A 21,669-nucleotide genomic window follows, 5' to 3' on the forward strand; every position below is an offset into this window, starting at 1 on the left:
TCATAACATATGAGGGCTAATGGATCATTCAACATTCATCCACATCAACAACATATTATCCAATGCAACATATTCGTGATTTCTAATGCAAGCATCCTAGAATATCACATGGCATCCGTGATGCATGAACATGCTCAAAACTGATTTATTTATTTATTTAAAAGCATAAGAGTCATTCCACTCACCTCTGGCTAGCTCTGACACTGACTGAAGCAGCTGACTCACTGCTGGGGTCCTCGGTTCCTCGGGTCCGAACCTACACAGGTGGACTCAAATAAGGGACCAAACAACTAGAACATAACTCTAAAAACATCCCCCAAAAACCCCCTAAAACACCTCAAAACAATCATGTAAAAACATGCAAAGGAAGGCAGAACAGGGCAGGTTCGGCGGCACCTTCGGTGGCCGAAAGTCCCTCCAGAGCCGAAACCCAAGCAGGTTCGGCGGCACCTTCGGCGGCCGAAAGTCCCAGACAGAGACGAAAGTCTCTTTTCGGGGGCAACTTCAGCAGCCGAAAGGCCTGCCTCCCCAGCCATGTTCGGCGGCCGAAAGTTCCTTCGGCTGCTGAACCTGGTTTCTGCCAAAGGGCAGAAACTTGGCTCCTTCAAGCACATTTGCCTCCAAAACCTCCAATCATGCATTTAACTCAACCAAAACATGCAAATATACATACATTGGCTCCTAGGGGCTTCAAAGTAACTTAAACCCCAACTACAACACACAACAACAACACAAATCCAACATACATTGTTCAAAACATAACATTAACTCAAAAACCTAACTATGAGCTAAACATGCATTCTACCCCATAGATCTTGCATAAAACTTACTTTAAACATGAAATGGGCTTAAGATCGGCTCTTACCTCTTGAAGATCGAGGGAGAGACGTCCTAAACTCGGAAGTGGGAGATTTTGAGTTCTTGAACCTCAAAGCTCCAAAATTTGCTTTAAACTCGAAAATCTTCAAAACAACGTAAAAACTTGTGAGAATCTTGAAAGATTTGAAGGAAAGAACTCAAGAATGGTGAGGAATGGCGGAAGGGCTCACCTTGGCCGAAAATGGGGAGAAAGCTCGCCCATTTCAGCTAAGGGGCTCTTTTATAGTGGCTGGCCAGGCCACATTCGGGAGCCGAACGTGCCCCCGCATGCATGCCATGTTCGGCGGCCGAACTTGAGGTTCGGCGGCCGAACCTGGGCTTCCCTCACTTATGCCTTCGGGGGCCTAAGGCTCACCCGAAAAGCATGCATGTTCGGCGGCCGAACTTTGAGTTTCGGCGGCCGAACTTTGAGTTTCGGCGGCCGAACTTTGAGTTTCGGCGGCCGAACTTTGAGTTTCGGCGGCCGAACTTTGAGTTTCGGCGGCCGAACTTTGAGTTTCGGCGGCCGAACCTGAGTTTCCTCCAAGGGTGTTTTTATTCTAAAAACTCATTTCCTCTTTACTTAAAATCATCAAAAACATCAAAACATTTCATGAAAACATGGTTTTACCCTTCTAGAGGTTTCCGACACCCGAGATTCCACCGGACGGTAGGAATTCCGATACCGGAGTCTAGCCGGGTATTATACATGGCTTTCGGTTTCACGTGTGGCCGCCGAAGGTGGTCTGGCCAGCCACCTATAAATGGCCCTCAGTCGGTTGAAGCAGTAAGAGCACCGTTTCTTTTGTCTTATGAGGTGAGACCCTGTCCTTTGTGAGTGTTCTTTCATGTTTTCATTCAATCTTGCAAAGATTTGATTAGTTTTGATGGTATTTTGAAGGTTTTAAGCTAAAAACTCAAAGTTGTGAAGTTTGGAGAGTTTGAAGGAGAGTTGCTCCAAAACTCCACGTGAGGATTGTTCATCTTCTTGGTTTCAAGAGGTAAGTGAAGATCCTGAACTTGTTTTTATGTTTTCTGAAGGTTTATGGGGTTTGTGGAGAGAGTTGCATGAATAGGGTAAAAAGAGAAGTTTTGATGCTTTTGTGTATAAAGCTTGTTTCTGTGTTGTTTGTGTTGTGTGTTTGGGATTTTTAGCTAGTTTTTGACCCCTTTGAGCATATACATGAGTGTATGCAAGTCGAGGATAGAGGTGGTTGTGTGTGAGATGAGTTTTGGGCATTTGGCAAGAGGCAGGGCAAGTTTCTGCCCTGCTGATGAAATCAGGTTCGGCAGCCGAAAGAACATTCGGCCGCCGAACCTCTGAGGTAGTGAGAGGAGGTGGCTTCGGCTGCCCAAACTTGCCCCCGAGCTTTTGGACTTTCGGCTTTGGAGGGAAGTTCAGCCGCCGAAGGTGCCGCCGAAGGTTAGAGACTTTCATCTCTGGAGTGCCTTTCAGCCTCTGAAACTTGCCCCCGAAAGGGTTCGGCAGCCGAAGGTGCTTGAGTTTCGTCTCTAGAGAGGCCTTTCGGCCGCCGAACCTGCCGCCGAAAGTGTCCTGTCCAGCTTTCCTTTGCATGCTTTGCATGGATGTTAGCGTGAGTTTAAGGGGATTCTTGGGGAGTTTCATAGAGTTGTTCATAAGCTAGTTTGGTCCCTCATTTGCGTCCATCTGTATAGGTATAGACCAGAGGAACCAGAGAGAGCAGCAGTGAGTACTGCTCCAGAGTGTTCAGAGCCTGCAGAGTCAGTCAGTCCAGATAGCCAGAGGTGAGTGGAACTAAACTGAATACTTTTAATTGAGATATAAACTGCTTTCAGCATAGTTCATGCATCATGAGTATACAGCAGGTTGTTTGCATTAGCGTACACGAATATGTTGCATTGCATAGTTATTTGATGATGTGAGTGAATGCTGAATGATCCAATAGTCTCAGACAGGAAGTCCAGGAGCCTTTGACTACACCCTGGCAGGTATAGTAAAGACCAGGAGCCTTTGACTACGCTCTGGCAGTTATAGTAAAGACCAGGAGCCTTTGACTACGCCCTGGCAATGGTAAGTACATAGGTGTTATATACACATATACATATATGACAGGAAGACCAGGTGCTCGATTCTACGCCCTGGCACAGAGTTACTGGGACTATGTGGTGACAGGTTTACTCTTGATGTGATTTGTCTGTGTTATGACGCATTCCATGAGATCATATTTTAATGAGATGTTTTCCTGTTCTACTCACTGAGCTGTTTTGCAGGTTCAGTGTACAGTATAGAAAGGAGAGCAGCAGAATGCCAAAAGAGTAAAGAGTAAAGAGACTTGTAATAGCTTAAAGTGGACATGTAATATGAAAAAGATGTAATAGTTGTGTATACAGGTAGAGATGTGCTTGACTTAGTGATATTGTTCATAACATGATCTATATATGATATATGTATATCTGTTTTACTGTATGTGAAAAACCAGGCTTAACAGGTATGAGTTACCCGCTAGAGCAAGCTCTAGTCAGGGGTACAGAGTACAGAGTACAGAGTACAGAGATAGTGCATGCACAGGTTAAGCCTTGGTTCAGAGCAAAGAGTTTTTATTTTCACAGAAAATATATGATCATGTATGAGTTTTACAGGTACACAGAGAGTATAGCAGGCTTGCTACGGGTTTTGGCGGCCTTAAGCCGACCTGAATCCTAGCGCCGGTGACGGTCCATTTTGGGGTCGTTACAACAATACATTACATGTCCACTACTAATCTATTACATTAAGCTTGAACCAAAACCTTGCTGACTCTGCCATAGCTACCTGTAATCCTGCAAACCTGAGGGTTAAGGGAAAGGGGTGAGCTACTAAAGTCCAGTGAGTATAACAGTAAAAACAGTTAATAAACATATGCTTTCATGGAATGCATCACAACACAAATAAATCACTTTAAGATGGACTTGTCACCAGTAACCCTCTACATAATCCAATGTGCCCGGTCCACGACGGGAGCTCATCAGGACTTTCGCTTAACATAACATAACATATCCAACTGTACTAGGGGCGTAGTGCAGGCCACACCTGGTCTTTCTCTTACATATTGCCAGAGCGTAGTGCAGGCTACACCTGGACTTCCATATCATATCATAACATAGCATATCGAGGGCTAGTGGGTCATCCAATATCCATCCACATCAACAGCAAATTATGCAATGCATCATATTCGTGAATTCTAATGCAACAACCTAATACATAACATGGTATCCATGATGCATGAACATGCTTAAAAGTTTGATTGCTTTAAAAAATGAAAGAGTTATGTCCTACTCACCTCTGGCTGGTACTCAACTGACTCTGAAGCAACTATCTCACTGCTGGTCTCCTCGATTCCTTAGGTCCGATCCTACACAAGTCGACTCAAATGAGGGACCAAACATACTCTATCAAGACTCTAAACAACTCCCCAAAAATCCCATAAAACATCACAAAACATGCATAGAAAACGAGCAAAGGAAGGCTGGGCAGGGGACTTTCGGCGGTAGGTTCGGCGGCCGAAGGTCCCTACAGATCCGAAAGTCAGGCACTTAGGGGGCAAGGTTCGGCGGCCGAAAGCCTTCACAAACCCGAAAGTCACTGACCTTCGGGGGCAGGTTCAGCGGCTGAAACTCCCCTCCAGAGCCGAAAGTCCATACTTTCGGGGCGAGTTTAGGCGGCCAAAACTGCCTCCCCTAGCAGGTTCGGCGGCCGAACCTTTCTTCGGTGGCCGAACCTGGATCTTCCTGGGTGACAGAATTTGATTCTGCCTCGCCCATCCAGCCACCAAAACTCTCCAAAACACCTATCCAACTATTCTAAAACATGCATACACATTCATTCATGCATAAGGGGTATAAAACTAGCCTAAACCTCAACAAAAAACACATAAACATCACATTAAGCATAAAGCTAACATAATCCCTAACATTTAGATCTACTCTAAACATGCATTAAATACCCTTAAAACCTCTTAAGACTTACTTAAAACATACAAAAAGGTATGGATCTACACTTACCTCTCGAAGATCGAAGGTAGATGTGACCCAAACTTGGAGATGAGGAGAAAACGAGCTCCGGAGGTCTCCAAGCTTCGAAACTTTGATCTTAGCTTAAAATCTTCAAAACCAGGAAAAAATTATCAAAACTTGAAGGATTTGAAGGAAAAACATAAAATCGACCATGGAAGGGCAGAACCTCACCTATGCCCGAAGGTGGAGAGAGAAAACTTGCCTATTTTCGGACATGGGGCCTTTTATAGGTGGCTGGCCAGACCACCTTCGGGGGCCAAAGGTGCTTCCGCAGTAGCACCATGTTCGACGGCTAAACATGAGGTTCGGCGGCCGAACCTGAGCTTTTTCTCCATGGCATTTTCTTTCAAAACTTGATTTTCTTTCTTCATTAAAACCATAAAACCTATGAAAACATTTTGTGAAAACCTTTATTTTCACCCTTCTAAAGGATTCCGACCTCGGGATTCTGGATTCCAACGGAGATTCCGCCGGAAGGTTGGAATTCCGATGTCGGAGCTTAGCCGGGTATTACATTCTTCCCCCCTTAAGAACATTCGTCCCCGAATGTTCAACAAACAAACAAAAGCAGCAAGGAAGCACACATAAAAACATAAAACACTAACCTTAGAAGAGATAAGGGTATTGCTGGAGCATGGACTCCCGTGTCTCTCAGGTGCACTCTTCCATGTTGTGGTGATTCCAAAGGACCTTCACCATCGGGATTTCCTTGTTCCTCAGCTTTCTGACCTGCGTGTCTATGATCCGCACTGGCTGCTCAGCATAAGTGAGATCTCCTAGGATCTCCACATTAGGCTCATTAAGAACCTTGCCCGGATCTGACACGAATTTTCATAACATGGAAACATGGAAAACCGGATGGATTCTCTCCATGGAAGCAGGTAAGTCCAACTTGTACGATACATTCCCCACCTTTTGTAGGATCTCAAAGGGTCTGATGTACCGTGGAGCTAGCTTACCTTTCTTCCCAAAACGAATCACCCCTTTCATAGGAGACACCTTGAGCAACACCATATCTCCCTCCTGGAACTCAACATGCTTTCTGCGGACATCTGCATAGCTCTTCTGCCGACTCACAACAGTTCTGATTCTTTCTCTGATAATGGGCACTACCCTGCTGGTGATCTCTACTAACTCTGGCCCTGCCAAGGCCCTTTCTCCAACTTCTTCCCAGTAGACCGGTGACCTGCACTTCCTCCCATATAGAGCTTCATAAGGAGCCATCCCTATGCTAGCATGATAGCTGTTATTGTAGGCAAACTCCACCAAGCGTAGATGTTGCCTCCAAGAACCGCTAAAATCTAGCACACACATTCTGAGCATATCTTCCATAGTCTAGATGGTCCTCTCTGACTGTCCGTCAGTCTGAGGATAGAAAGCAGTGCTAAAGTCTAGCTTTGTGCCCATAGCATTCTGCAGACTCCGCCAAAACCTGGAGGTGAAATGGGGTCCCCTATCGGACACTATTGATACTGGAGCCCCATGCAACCTCACAACCTCTTCCACATACACTTGTGCCAATTTGTCCACAGAATAGCCACTCCTGATAGGGATGAAGTGAGCAGATTTGATCAGTCTGTCCACAATCACCCATACGGAATCTAGTCTGTTGGACGTTGCCGATAACCCCACCGCGAAATCCATTGCAACATTCTCCCATTTCCATTATGGAATCGGTAGTGGGTTGAGCATACCAGTTGGCTTCTGGTGTTCCAGCTTCACCCTCTGACATACCTCACAGGCGAACACGAACTGTGCCACTTCTCTTTTCATAGCTGGCCACCAATAGACTCTTTTCAGATCCTGGTACATTTTGGTGGCTCCAGGGTGAATGCTGTACCTAGCATTATGAGCTTCCCTCATAATGTCTCCCTTCAGACTCACGTCATCTGGTATACATAACCTGTTCCCGTAACGGAGGATCCCTTTGCTGTCAAATCTGAACTCATCATTCTTGCATGCCTGGACAACTCTGGCTATCTTCACCAACTCTGGGTCCTCATGCTGTTTCTGTGCCACTGCTCCAAAAACACGGGCGTCACTCTCATCTGAGCCACTAGTGCACCTGTACCAGACAACTCTAACTGCAGCCCTTCATCAATGAGCTTGTAGAATTCTCTCATCACTGGTGTAACGACCCGGAAACCGGTACCCCTCAGTAACGGTCCGAACCATCACTGGCACTAGGATCCAGATCGGCTTAAGGCCGCCAGGACCCATAGTCAGCCAACTATACTCTCTGTGTATCCCATACATGGCACAAAACAATACTCAACAATCCTGTAAAACTCTGTAGGCTTAACTACTGCTACTCAGATATGCCAATCTGAAATGGCCCTCAGGGCCTATACCAGGGACTACTATCTGCTGTGGGTCAAGGGATTGAAACCCTTTGAATCTGTAATACAATCCACTGGTATCACATCAAAGCCATACATTAAGCCTAACGCACACATTTCTCATCAAGAAACGTAAAACAGGATTCATGTACAAGGGATTAATCATACATCACACGATAGCAATGACACGAGGGAAAGCACAAGTCTATCCAGTATATGCCAGTACACATCTATACATTAAATTACAACTAAGCTTTTAATTACATCATGTCCACTATGCTATTACAACATACATTCATGCATCGCTGTCCTCTGTACTCTTGCTGACTTTGACTTTCCATAGCTATCTCAGAACCTGCAAAACTGGGGTTAAGGGAGTGGGATGAGCTCTAGAGCCCAGTGAGGAGGAACAATAAAAACAGTTCATTAATTACATGTTTTCATGAAATGCATCACATCACAAACATATCATCTCAAGGATGAATTTGTCACCAATAGCCCTCAACTACATGTTATCATATGACCAACTGTGCCAAGGAGACTATGTCATCACCTGGTCTTCTCTTATCTCTGCTCTGATATCATAACATGACCAACTGTGCCAAGGAGACTATGTCATCACCTGGTCTTCTCTTAACTCTGCTCTGACAGACTATCTGTCTCACTTATAGTACCAGGAGCGACCTGGTATGGCTATCTCATGCCATAACTCTGTATCTAGTCTCTGTCAAGGGCTAAGGATCATCCAACATTCATCCACAGAAACACCATCTTATGCAATGCAGCATATTCGTGAATTCTAATGCAACACAACCTAATACATAACATGGCAGTTTATGATGCATGGATCATGCTAGAATCGTGTCATTTCTCAAGATAACATATTAAATTTAGTTCCACTCACCTGTAGCCTCTGCTTGGCTAACTCTGGGCTACCTCTAACTCTGACACAGCTACTACTGCTAAACACCTCGGGTCCTCGGGTCCAATCCTACAATGGAGGACACAAATGAGGCACCAAACATACTCTATGTAACTGATAAAACAACTCCCCAAAACCCCTCGAGAACATCTCAAAACATGCATGCAAAACAAGCAAAGGAAGGCTGGATAGGGCACCTTCGGCAGCACCTTCGGCGGCCGAATGTCTCCTCCAGAGACGAAAGTCTGGCATGTTCGGCGGCCGAATCTTCCTTCGGCTGCCGAACCTGAGTTCATCCAGAACTTAGCCCCGACGGCAACCTCCCTCCTTCATCCACTTCTCACTCTCAAAACATGCATAACTCCTCCCTCAACTCACATATTTATAAGTATATGCTCAAAAGGGGTCTAAAACTACCTAACAACCCCAACACAAACAACAAACATACACATAATCATGCTTACACCATTAAAACATCAAAAACTAAGCTTTACACCCGTTATATGCAACTCTACCCTTACCCTTTTGAAAAGCATTATAAAAGAAGTTCAAAACCTTCCCTTACCTTCTAAATCCAGAAGAGGAACAATCTGCAAGCTGATCTATGGACCAACACCTCTTCCAAACTCCAAACCACCAAACCTCTCCTTTTGACCCAAAACCTTCAAACTCACTTGAACAACACCAAACCTGTGCATGGGGTGATAAACCTTGCAGATGAGTCATGAGAGACGTGGCCTCATCCTCTGTCTGTGCTGCCAAATCAACACCTGGCCATTGCACCGACGGAGGAGTGCACAATAGCTGGCTGACCAACTCAACTTCGGCTGCCGAATCGCATGCAAAACCATGCAACATTCGGGGGCCGAACTTGACCTTCGGGGGCCGAACATTGGGCACTTTCGGCGGCCGAACTTTACCTTCGGCGGCCGAACATGGCAAAATGCCTCCTTGGCCTTTTCTCTTCAAAACTCAATCCCTTTCCATTCTAAACCTGGAAAACACTTGAAAACATTTTAGAAAAACTTTCTCTTACCCTTCCAGAGACCTCTGATGTAACGACCCCAAAATAGACTGTCACCGGCGCTAGGATTCAGGTCGGCTTAAGGCCGCCAGAACCCGTAGCAAGCCTGCTATACTCTCTGTGTACCTGTAAAACGCATACATGATCATATATTTTCTGTGAAAAATAAAAACTCTTTTCTGCACCAAGGCTTAACTTGTGCATGCACTATCTCTATACTCTGTACTCTGTACTCTGTACTCTGTACTCTGTACTCTGTACCCCTGACTAGAGCTTGCTCTAGATGGGTGAACTCATACCTGTTAAGCCTGGTTTTTTTTTTCACATACGCTGTAAAACATAGATACATATCCAGATCATGTACAAAACATACATCACTAAGTCAAGCACATTTCTAACTTTATACACAATTATTACATCTCTTTAATATTACATGTCCACTCTAAGATATTACAAATCTCTTTACTCTTTCTGTACTTTGCTGGACTGTCCCTGTACACTGTACACTGAACCTGCAAAACTGGGGTTAAGGGAGTGGGATGAGCTCTATAGCCCAGTGAGTAGATGATCAAGCATAATTTAGCCACATTTTTATTATATTTTATTACTGTTTATTTACACATTTTTCTAGCTTAATTTGTGTTTTTTTCATGTTTTTGCAGAAAAGGAAGAAATTGAAAAGTTGGAAAAAAAAGTGAAGAAAAAGCTGGAAAAGTGATTGGGTCTGAGTGATTTGGCCAAATCACTCGCAGGAACTGGCCAAATCACTCGCAGAGACAGAGACAGAAACTGGACTGAATCCCAGAAAGCGATTGGGGCAGATTGGGCAAGTGATTTGCCCAAATCACTCGCAGAAACTGCTCAAATCACCTTGACAGCAGAAGTTGACAGCAGAGCGGGAAAAGTGCAGAAATTAGAAATTCGAATTATCAGAAGTCCAAATCTAACTCAATCACTACCAACATAATTCTAGGAGCCACGAGACAATTTCTCACCTAAGGAATTCCTTTTACAATTAAAATCCACATCCAAAGAGGAATCAAAGACCAAGTCAAGAAGGGATTTCAAAACCCTAGATGGATGAGATTCTCCAACTATAAAAGAGCAACCTCCAAACCAGCAAAGGATATCTCTTTCAGCATCTGCCATCCTCGGAAATTCTCCAGCAACACAGCAGAAACTTTCCTTCTTTCTTTTCTTCTTTATTTTTGTATTTTAGTCACCATGAGTGGCTAAATTCATTATTTTCTAGTTGAAGTTGAGAATATTCAGATTTGTGATGAATTGGGAGGTTTAATACTCCATTGTTGAACTCTTGCTTGTTTCAATATTTATGCAATCTGATCTTTTCCATAATTATTACTTTGCTTTTAGAATCAATAAGGGCCCATTGCTTTTAAATTACTTAAGTGATAAATTGTTTGAATGATTTAGGTCCGTAATTGCTTAAATTGTTTGAACATAAATATAATCAGTTGCATAACCTAGCCTTGACCACGCGGTTGGCAAGGATAGAATTGGGTTTCTCTAAGTCTTAATGCGATCAACGGTTGTTCGATGCTAAATGCCCCAAGGACGTTCCTTGGCAACTTGTTGATCAGTGTTTGATTAGCGAACGTTTCCTAATAGAACTAAAACTAAGGAGGAATTTGGATTGTGAGAAGCGTCTTCCACAACCAAAACTGATTTATTGAAATCAAATAGGAGTCTTTAATAATCAATGATCAATTCTGAACAAATTGAATTAGACTCACACTTCAGCTAGAATCTCTTTCTCATTGAAATACCTTTTCAATTAAATTATTGTTCTCTTTTGCTTTTAGATTTTAACTCATCAAAACAAACCCCCCTCTTTTACTTATTCGTTATTACTTGCCTTAGTCATTATTAAGAAGATACTTGGTGTCAATTCCCTGTGGTTCGACCCTATTGCCACTATCTGCAAATTTATTTGTTGATTGATAATAGGTTATTTTTGACGGCTTCGACAACCGCTTATCAGTAGAACAGTAAAACATCTCAGTAAAACATGATTTCATGGAATGCGTCATAACACAGTCAATCCACATCAAGAGTAAACCTGTCACCACATAGTCCCAGTAACTCTGTGCCAGGGCGTAGAATCGAGCACCTGGTCTTCCTGTCATATATGTATATGTGTATATAACACCTCTGTACTTACCATTGCCAGGGCGTAGTCAAAGGCTCCTGGTCTTTACTATAACTGCCAGGGCGTAGTCAAAGGCTCCTGGACTTCCTGTCTGAGACTATTGGATCATTCAGCATTCACCCACATCAACAAGTTACTATGCAATGCAACATATTCGTGGATACTAATGCAATCAACCTATTGCATAATCATGATGCATGAGATATGCTAAAACATTCCATTGTGCAATGAAAAGAGTAAAGGTTAGTTCCACTCACCTCTGGCTATCTGGACTGACTAACTCTGCAGGCTCTGAAAACTCTGGAGCAGTACTCACTGCTGCTCTCTCTGGTTCCTCTGGTCTGTACCTATACAGATGGACTCAAATGAGGGACCAAACTAGCTTCTGCACAACATTATGAAACTCCCCAAGAATCCCCTTAAACTCACTCTAACATCCATGCAAAATATGCAAAAGAAAGCTGGACAGAACACTTTCGGCGGCAGGTTCGGCGGCCGAAAGTCCTCTCCAGAGACGAAACTCAAGCACCTTCGGCGGCCGAACTTCCACTTTCGGCTGCCGAACCCTTTTGGGGCAAGTTTCGGAGGCTGAAAGGCACTCCAGAGACGAAAGGCTCTAACCTTCGGCGGCCGAACTTCCCTCCAGAGCCGAAAGTCCAAAAGCTCGGGGGCAAGCTTGGGCAGCCGAAGCCACCTCCTCTCTTCTCCTCAGGGGTTCGGCGGCCGAATGTACCTTCGGCTACCGAACCTGAGTTCATCAGCAGGGCAGAAACTTGCCCTGCCTCTCGCCCATTGCACAAAACTCACTCCACTGCAAACACCTCAATATTTCCACTTGCATACACTCATGTATATGCTCCAAGGGGTCAAAAACTAGCTAAAAACCCCAAACACACAACACAACAACACAGAAACAAGCTTTATGCACAAAATCATCAAAACCTCTCTTTTTACCCTATTCATGCAACTCTCTCTACAAACCCCATAAAACCCTCAGAAAACATAAAAACAAGCTCAGGATCTTCACTTACCTCTTGAAACCAAGAAGATGAACGATCCTCACGTGGAGTTTTGGAGCAACTTTCCTTCAAACTCTCCAAACTTCACAACTTTGCGTTTTTAGCTTAAAACCTTCAAAATACCATAAAAACGACTCAAATCTTTGCATGATTGAATGAAAACATGAAGAAAACTCTATAAAGGACAGGGTCTCACCTCAGAAGATAAAAGAAACGGTGCTCTTACCGCTTCAACCGACTGAGGGCCATTTATAGGTGGCTGGCCAGACCACCTTCGGCGGCCACACGTGAAACCGAAAGCCATGCATGTTCAGCGGCCGAACCTCAACTTCGGCGGCCGAACCTCAACTTCGGCGGCCGAACCTGGCTTTTCTGCCTTGGTTCATTTCACTCCAAAACTCATTTCCTTATGCGTATAACTTATTGAACATATCAAAACATGGTAGAAAAACATAAAGCGAACCCGTCTAGAGACTTCCGACATCCTGGACTCCACCGGAAAGTAGAATTTCGATGCCGGACTCCAGCCGGGTATTACATCTGACATCCTCGAAGTCCACCGGACGGTAGGAATTCCGATGTCTGAATCTCGCCGGGTATTACATTCTTCCCCCCTTTAAGAACATTCGTCCTCGAATGTTCACACAACAAACACATATGCCATTAAGTAATTCGAAAAGCCTAACACTTTCCGCTGAGAAGAGACACAGATATTACGGGAGTAAAACTCTCGGGTTGGCTATACTTCCTGACTCTACTGACTCTTCCCTATTGAATCTGTGTCTACACTCTGTATACACTGGGTATACAACCTTTGCTTCTCTTTACTCAATCCGGTCAGAGGAGTAACAACTCTACGGCAATGCTGTGACATATCACAATTTGAACAGACATGCCCTGAAATCGCACTCAGATTACAGAACTTGGCCTCTATGCCATGTTTTCTGAAAATCTACAACACTTCGTAGATAATGGGCATGCTTCTCTGTTTCTCTGAACTACTCTATGCTTTTGCTGCGCACTCTGATCCTTGCCCGCCTTTCTTCTTTTTTACTATACTGGTTTCTTCTCTTTTCCTCCCTTTAAACTACACTGGACTATCTCTAGCTCTCTAGCTCTTTAGTTCTCTAGCTATCTGTTTCTGTAGGATAAACTGATAAGCGATTTCTGACTGAGGGCAGCTAACATCTTATCTGCCTTTCCCAGTAAATACTGTCTTGTATACTCAGAGTCGCTGAGCAGTTTTACCCCTTACCTCTGATTTAGCCTCGTCACTATACTAAAGATCTCATCTCTACGCAACTGCTAAACTGGCTTTTCTCTAACTGTCGACATATCGTTCCCAACTCTCAGATCTATGACGGAAAACAACCAGCTTCTACTAGCTGTTCCTATAGATCATCCATTCTGCATGGGAACACCTGTCCTTGGTAGTGATTTTGTGCAACTATTCACAGTTGTGACAAAATCTCACGATTTCATCCTTCGTTTCTCACAACGACACTGGACCACTCCAGGGTGTAGTACTAAGTCGGATAGAAGCCTTCGCTACCAAGGTCACAACTGCTCTAATAGCTCTCTCACTCCTGCAACTGCTTTTCTAGTTCTTACACCTTTTTCAACTTTTACATGCTACAGGTACCAGTTCAAAGGAAGAGGTAAAGATGAGTCTAGTCTCCATCCTCACTTAACTTCCATACTCTATATTGGTTTACCAATGGTAAACCTGCTAGCTTGTCTGGGATAACACATAAAACTCTTTCTCTCTGTCTGATTATAGGTACTGAGGCTGGTTCCCTAACCTGGCTCTTATGCCCTCGAATAAGAGCAAGAAAACCCCTGACTACCTTTCCTCAAGCGTTCACGAGCCTGTAGGGCTGCTATCAAACTCCTGGGTATGCTATACTGTCCCCTCAAAGGACTAACTCTGACCCATCCGAGCCTCTGAACTCTGAACTTTCCTACCTTGTCTTTGCAGACATAGGTAGTACCTCGAGTAGCTAGCCAATCCGCCCTAAGTTGACATCACCAGGCACCCCTAGAACCATAAGGTCAGCTGGAAGGCATCTACTACTCACAACAAACTCTAACCTGAACCGACAGACTGACTCTGCCACAGATGGATCACTCTTGGGCCCATGACCCAAAGAGAACACTCTAAACCCAGAAAGTATCAAACCCCCCTCTATCTACGGCTCTCAAACGAACAGGGAAAGAAACATCAGGGTCCACTAAACCCTACACATCTGAACACCCTCAAGTGAACGTATCTGACGTCACTGTGTTCGATGTGTTAGTTTCCTACTGAGTCAGGATGACGATCCAAGCTAAAGCTAACGAATCTTCCTTCGGGAACCGACCAAAGAAAAGGAGAACTCTCTCCTCCTGCATCAACCACTGTCCTGAAACATGGCTCGAGCTACAGGCTGAGTTACACTACTAGAAGTCATCTGCTGGGACTGTGCCAATCAGGGCCGCAGTAGGACACTCACATAACATGAGTCTTTTTCTTACTTTTCACTTTCTTACATTATTCTCTGCATTATTTCTTAAACTTGAGGGCTGCACTGAGAGAGCACTCTCCCTATACCTGGATTTATCAAATCCATGGCTATAGCTTCTCATAGCAACACTCTTGAGCTCTTCCGGCTCCCTCACCTTTCACGATGCACTCATCTCTGAACTTGTATCTCTGACCATTAACTCTCTTACACTTTACTATTTTCACATCAACTACTATTCTACTAGTGTCCAGAAAACCATACACATTAGAACACAAAGTGAGCGTACCTGGCACCACTGTGTTTGGTGTGTCTGTCTCTGGCTGAACCTGGGTGAAAATCCGAGCCGGAACTGACAGACTTCCACTTAAGGAACCTCCTGAAGAAGGGACTACCCCTCTTTCTCTACCTCTGCCCTGCACCGAGGCTGGAGCTTCTGGTGGAATTAGATTATCTAAGGATGTCTGTGGGAACTGTGCTGACACGGTCGTAATGGGACATTCTCGTGCCCTGTGCCCCTCCTGTCCGCACCTGAAACATGCTGTTGTCTCAGCCCAACAGACTCCTTTGTGCCTTCTACCGCACTTCGCACATCTAGAACTATCCCAACCAGAACTCGAACCCTCGCGAAAACCCATTCCAAACTTTACCCTGTTCCAGAACTCTCTTTTCTTTGACCCTTTCAGGCCTCTCACTTTCTTTTTATACTTTACAGCAGCCTCACCCAAAGGGAACCGATCACTGTTCTCTGGGTAAGTTTCTACACTCATGTTTTCTGTCTGCTCTAGCTGCTCACATTCACTCTCTTTACGCTCCCTTGAGCTCTCTGAACAAGCCCATCCTGCAAACTCTGTAACAAACTGTTCCCAGGATAAGCTTTCTACCCTCGGGTCCATATACTGGGTGAACCATTCCCTTGCCTTCTCACATTTCAGTGTGACCCCTGCCATCTGAATGGCTCTACTCTCACTGGCTCCCAACTCATCAGTTATTATCTTGACCATTCTAAGATACTCAACAGGGTCATCACCTGTCTCAAAGTTGGAAACATCCAACCTCAAATAATCTGTCAGCTGCACCATATTGCCTCCAGATGAACTAGGCTTAGGTATTTCGACAACTGGGGCTACTGGTTCTACTGGTGGTGGAGGAGATGCAACATACTCTGGGTTAGGGTTTACTGACCCTGGGTAACAAAAGAAGGGTGGAAACATAGGATACTGTGGATATGGCGGGTAAAAGGAAGGATAGGGCATAAAGGTAGGATATGGGTTATATCTAGGACACTCTGATGTACCTCTCACCGGGTACTCTGCCCCCCACTGGTAGGGTGGATACTGAGGTGGAACAAACCTCGAGGCCTGAGTGCCTCCTTGGGACTCACCCATATCTCCTCCTAACTCGCTCCGGCCAAAGCCACCCTCTCTACTCTGCTCATCCTCCTTTATTTCTCGCATAAACCCTGATATACCACTCTGAACGACTCCCCTTCTACTCTCATCAACAGACCTTCTAGGGTCCCTTGATGTACCTTCTCTGCTTAAACTATCTGATGTTGCCCTTTGCAGAACGGGGAGATGAGCATCCATGTCCTCATCCTCCGGCGGAGCTCCAGTCAATCGAGCAGATCGACGAGTTCCTCTCATCCTGCCTCTGAAAAGCACAACATCACACAAAAAGATCATCAAATGATCCATGTGAGAACACATGAAATCTCAGCACATAGCAAACATAGCAATAATGCACATGCAGCTCATACAGGACTCCACATCCTATCCTAGTGGACATGATTTTAACCTATTATGCTTCCCTTCCTATACACGACAACACCTCTTTCCGATGTGGGATATCTCTAGTCCTTGAGCAAAGATGCTCAACACACCGTACTCTTGAGGCCCTATGCTCTGATACCAATCTGTAACGACCCGGAAACCGGTACCCCTCAGTAACGGTCCGAACCATCACTGGCACTAGGATCCAGATCGGCTTAAGGCCGCCAGGACCCATAGTCAGCCAACTATACTCTCTGTGTATCCCATACATGGCACAAAACAATACTCAACAATCCTGTAAAACTCTGTAGGCTTAACTACTGCTACTCAGATATGCCAATCTGAAATGGCCCTCAGGGCCTATACCAGGGACTACTATTTGTTGTGGGTCAAGGGATTGAAACCCTTTGAATCTGTAATACAATCCACTGGTATTACATCAAAGCCATATATTAAGCCTAACGCACACATTTCTCATCAAGAAACGTAAAACAGGATTCATGTACAAGGGATTAATCATACATCACACGATAGCAATGACACGAGGGAAAGCACAAGTCTATCCAGTATATGCCAGTACACATCTATACATTAAATTACAACTAAGCTTTTAATTACATCATGTCCACTATGTTATTACATCATGTCCACTATGCTATTACACCATACATTCATGCATAGCTGTCCTCTGTACTCTTGCTGACTTTGACTTTCCATAGCTATCTCAGAACCTGCAAAACTGGGGTTAAGGGAGTGGGATGAGCTCTAGAGCCCAGTGAGGAGGAACAATAAAAACAGTTCATTAATTACATGTTTTCATGAAATGCATCACATCACAAACATATCATCTCAAGGATGAATTTGTCACCAATAGCCCTCAACTACATGTTATCATATGACCAACTGTGCCAAGGAGACTATGTCATCACCTGGTCTTCTCTTATCTCTGCTCTGATATCATAACATGACCAACTGTGCCAAGGAGACTATGTCATCACCTGGTCTTCTCTTAACTTTGCTCTGACAGACTATCTGTCTCACTCATAGTACCAGAAGCGACCTGGTATGGCTATCTCATGCCATAACTCTGTATCTGGTCTCTGTCAAGGGCTAAGGATCATCCAACATTCATCCACAGAAACACCATCTTATGCAATGCAGCATATTCGTGAATTCTAATGCAACACAACCTAATACATAACATGGCAGTTTATGATGCATGGATCATGCTAGAATCGTGTCATTTCTCAAGATAACATATTAAATTTAGTTCCACTCACCTGTAGCCTCTGCTTGGCTAACTCTGGGCTACCTCTAACTCTGACACAGCTACTACTGCTAAACACCTCGGATCCTCGGGTCCAATCCTACAATGGAGGACACAAATGAGGCACCAAACATACTCTATGTAACTGATAAAACAACTCCCCAAAACCCCTCGAGAACATCTCAAAACATGCATGCAAAACAAGCAAAGGAAGGCTGGATAGGGCACCTTCGGCGGCCGAATGTCTCCTCCAGAGACGAAAGTCTGGCATGTTCGGCGGCCGAATCCTCCTTCGGCTGCCGAACCTGAGTTCATCCAGAACTCAGCCCCGACAGCAACCTCTCTCCTTCATCCACTTCTCACTCTCAAAACATGCATAACTCCTCCCTCAACTCACATATACATAAGTATATGCTCAAAAGGGGTCTAAAACTACCTAACAACCCCAACACAAACAACAAACATACACATAATCATGCTTACACCATTAAAACATCAAAAACTAAGCTTTACACCCGTTATATGCAACTCTACCCTTACCCTTTTGAAAAGCATTATAAAAGAAGTTCAAAACCTTCCCTTACCTTCTAAATCCAGAAGAGGAACAATCTGCAAGCTGATCTATGGACCAACACCTCTTCCAAACTCCAAACCACCAAACCTCTCCTTTTGACCCAAAACCTTCAAACTCACTTGAACAACACCAAACCTGTGCATGGGGTGATAAACCCTGCAGATGAGTCATGAGAGACGTGGCCTCATCCTCTGTCTGTGCTACCAAATCAACACCTGGCCATTACACCGACGGAGGAGTGCACAATAGCTGGCTGACCAACTCAACTTCGGCTGCTGAATCGCATGCAAAACCATGCAACATTCGGGGGCCGAACTTGACCTTCGGGGGCCGAACATTGGGCACTTTCGGCGGCCGAACTTTACCTTCGGCGGCCGAACATGGCAAAATGCCTCCTTGGCCTTTTCTCTTCAAAACTCAATCCCTTTCCATTCTAAACCTGGAAAACACTTGAAAACATTTTAGAAAAACTTTCTCTTACCCTTCCAGAGACCTCTGACATCCTCGAAGTCCACCGGACGGTAGGAATTCCGATGTCTGAATCTCGCCGGGTATTACAACTGGTCTTCTCTCTACTGTAATATGGGATAAACTGCCAAGTGATTTCCAGCTTAGAGCATCTGCCACAATATTTGCCTTACCCGGATGGTACTGAATCTTGCAATCATAGTCACTAAGCAGTTCTACCCATCTTCTTTGCCTTAGGCTCAACTCTCTTTGACTCAAGATGTACTGCAAACTCTTATGATCGGTAAAGATCTCACATTTAACCCCATACAGGTAATGCCTCCACATCTTGAGTGCAAAGATCACAACTGCCATCTCTAGGTCATATGTAGGATAATTTAACTCATGCTGCTTCAGCTGCCTAGAAGCATAAGCAATTACCCTCTCATTCTGCATCAACACGCAACCTAGTCCCACACGGGATGCATCACAAAATACTGTGAAATCTTCATCACTGGTAGGCAGAGCTAACACCGGTGCTGACGTTAACCTTTTCTTCAGCTCTTCAAAACTCTCTTCACACTGTTTTGACCAAATAAACCTCTGATTCTTTTTGGTCAGCCTGGTCATAGGAGCGGCAATTTTGGAGAAGTCCTGGACAAACCTCCTGTAGTAACCAGCCAAACCCAAAAAGCTTTTGACCTCTGTTACTGTAGTGGGTTTGGGCCAGTTAGCTATAGCTTCTACTTTCTTGGGGTCCACTTCAATTCCCTTTTCTGACACAACATGCCCCAAGAATGAGATGCTCCTCAACCAGAATTCACACTTGGCATACAAGCCGTGTTCTCTCAGGGTCTGCAACACAATCCTTAGATGATGGGCATGCTCCTTTGCATCTCTGGAATACACTAAGGTATCGTCAATGAAAACGATAACAAAGTGGTTCAAGTGCTGGCTAAAAACTCTGTTCATGAGGTCCATGAATGCTGCAGGGGCATTAGTTAGCCTGAACGGCATTACTAGGAACTCATAGTGCCCATATCTGGTCCTGAAAGCTGTCTTTGACACATCTTCTTCTCTGACCCTCAGCTGGTAGTACCCGGATCTCAGATCTATCTTGGAAAAGCAACCGGCTCCTGCTAGCTAGTCAAAAAGATCATCAATCCTAGGTAACAAATACCTATTCTTGGTAGTGACCTTGTTCAACTGTCTGTAGTCGATACAAAGTCTGAAGGATCCGTCCTTCTTTTTCACAAACAGGACCGGAGCACCCCAAGGTGAGGTACTAGGTCGGATGAAACCCTTATCTACCAACTCTTGCAACTGCTCTTTTAACTCTTTCAACTCTGCAAGTGCCATCCTGTAGGGAGGAATAGAGATCGGTCTGGTTCTAGGCATCACTTCAATTTCAAACTCTATCTCCCTAGAAGGTGGTAAACCTGGCAGCTCGTCTGGGAAAACATCTAGAAACTCTCTGACTACGGGCACTAAGGCTGGTTCCCTAACCTGATTGTCCAGCTCTCTAACATGAGCTAGATACCCCTGACAACCCCTCCTAAGCAACCTACGAGCCTGTAGGGCTGATATCAAACCTCTAGGCATACCCCTCCTGTCTCCCCTGAAGACAAACTCTGACCCATCCTGTCCTCTGAACCTGACTACCTTGTCTCTGCAGTCCAAGGTAGCACCACTACCTTCAACAAAAACTGGACTGAACCTGCAGACTAACTCTGCTACGGATGGATCACACTTGGATCCACTGACCCAAAGGGGACACTCTAACCCAGAAGCCATCAAGCCCACTCTATCTACAGCTCTCGGAGCAACAAAAGAATGAGAAGCACCAGGGTTCATAAGAGCATACACATCAGAACAACCAATAGTGAGATTACCTGACACGACGATGTTTGATGTGTTAGCCTCCTGCTAAGTCATAGTGAAGATCCGAGCTGGAGCTGATGGACCTTCACCGCGGGAACCTGCTGAAGAAGAGGCTGTCCCTCTCCCTCCACCTCGACCACTGCCCTGCGTCATGGCTGGAGCCGCTGGTTGTGCCATACTGCCTTAAGCTGTCTGCTGGGACGGTGCCATCATGGCTGCATTAGAACACTCCCGTGCTATGTGCCCCTCCTGTTCGCATCTGAAACATACTGTTGTCCCAAATCGACAGACTCCCTTGTGCGGTTTACTGCACCTCATGCATTCGAAGCCATCCGAACCAGAGCTCGAGCCACCACCTAAACCCATACCAGACTTCAACCGGTTTCAGAACTTGTTTTTCTTGGGCTTTTTGGGGCCTCTATCCCACTTTTTGCTACCTGAGGCTGCTGCACTCAGAGAAGAGAGATCAAACTTTCCTCTACTTGGGGTTTTAGAAACCGGGGGCTGTGCCACCTGCTGTTTCACAGTTCCTTGAATGATGGCACTAGCCTCCATCTTTCGTGCTGTGTCCACTATGGTGGGGAAGCTCTCCATTTCTGCTGCTAGGATCAGGGAGGAATACCTAGGGTGGAGCCTCATGGTATACCTCCTAGCTTTCTTTTGGTCAGTATCATATGTCTGACCCACATACTGCAGCAAGTCTAAGAACTTATCGGTGTACTCATCGACAATCATATCCTCTGTCTGTCTCAACTGCTCAAACTCAACAACCTTCAGCTCCCTAGAACTGTCTGGAAAAGTCCATCCAGCAAACTCATTGGCAAACTCTTCCCAGGATAGGCTATCCAGCCTTGGCTGCA

The sequence above is a fragment of the Manihot esculenta genome, chromosome 6 (genome assembly GCF_001659605.2).
Source record: "Manihot esculenta cultivar AM560-2 chromosome 6, M.esculenta_v8, whole genome shotgun sequence".
Lineage (NCBI taxonomy): Eukaryota > Viridiplantae > Streptophyta > Magnoliopsida > Malpighiales > Euphorbiaceae > Manihot > Manihot esculenta.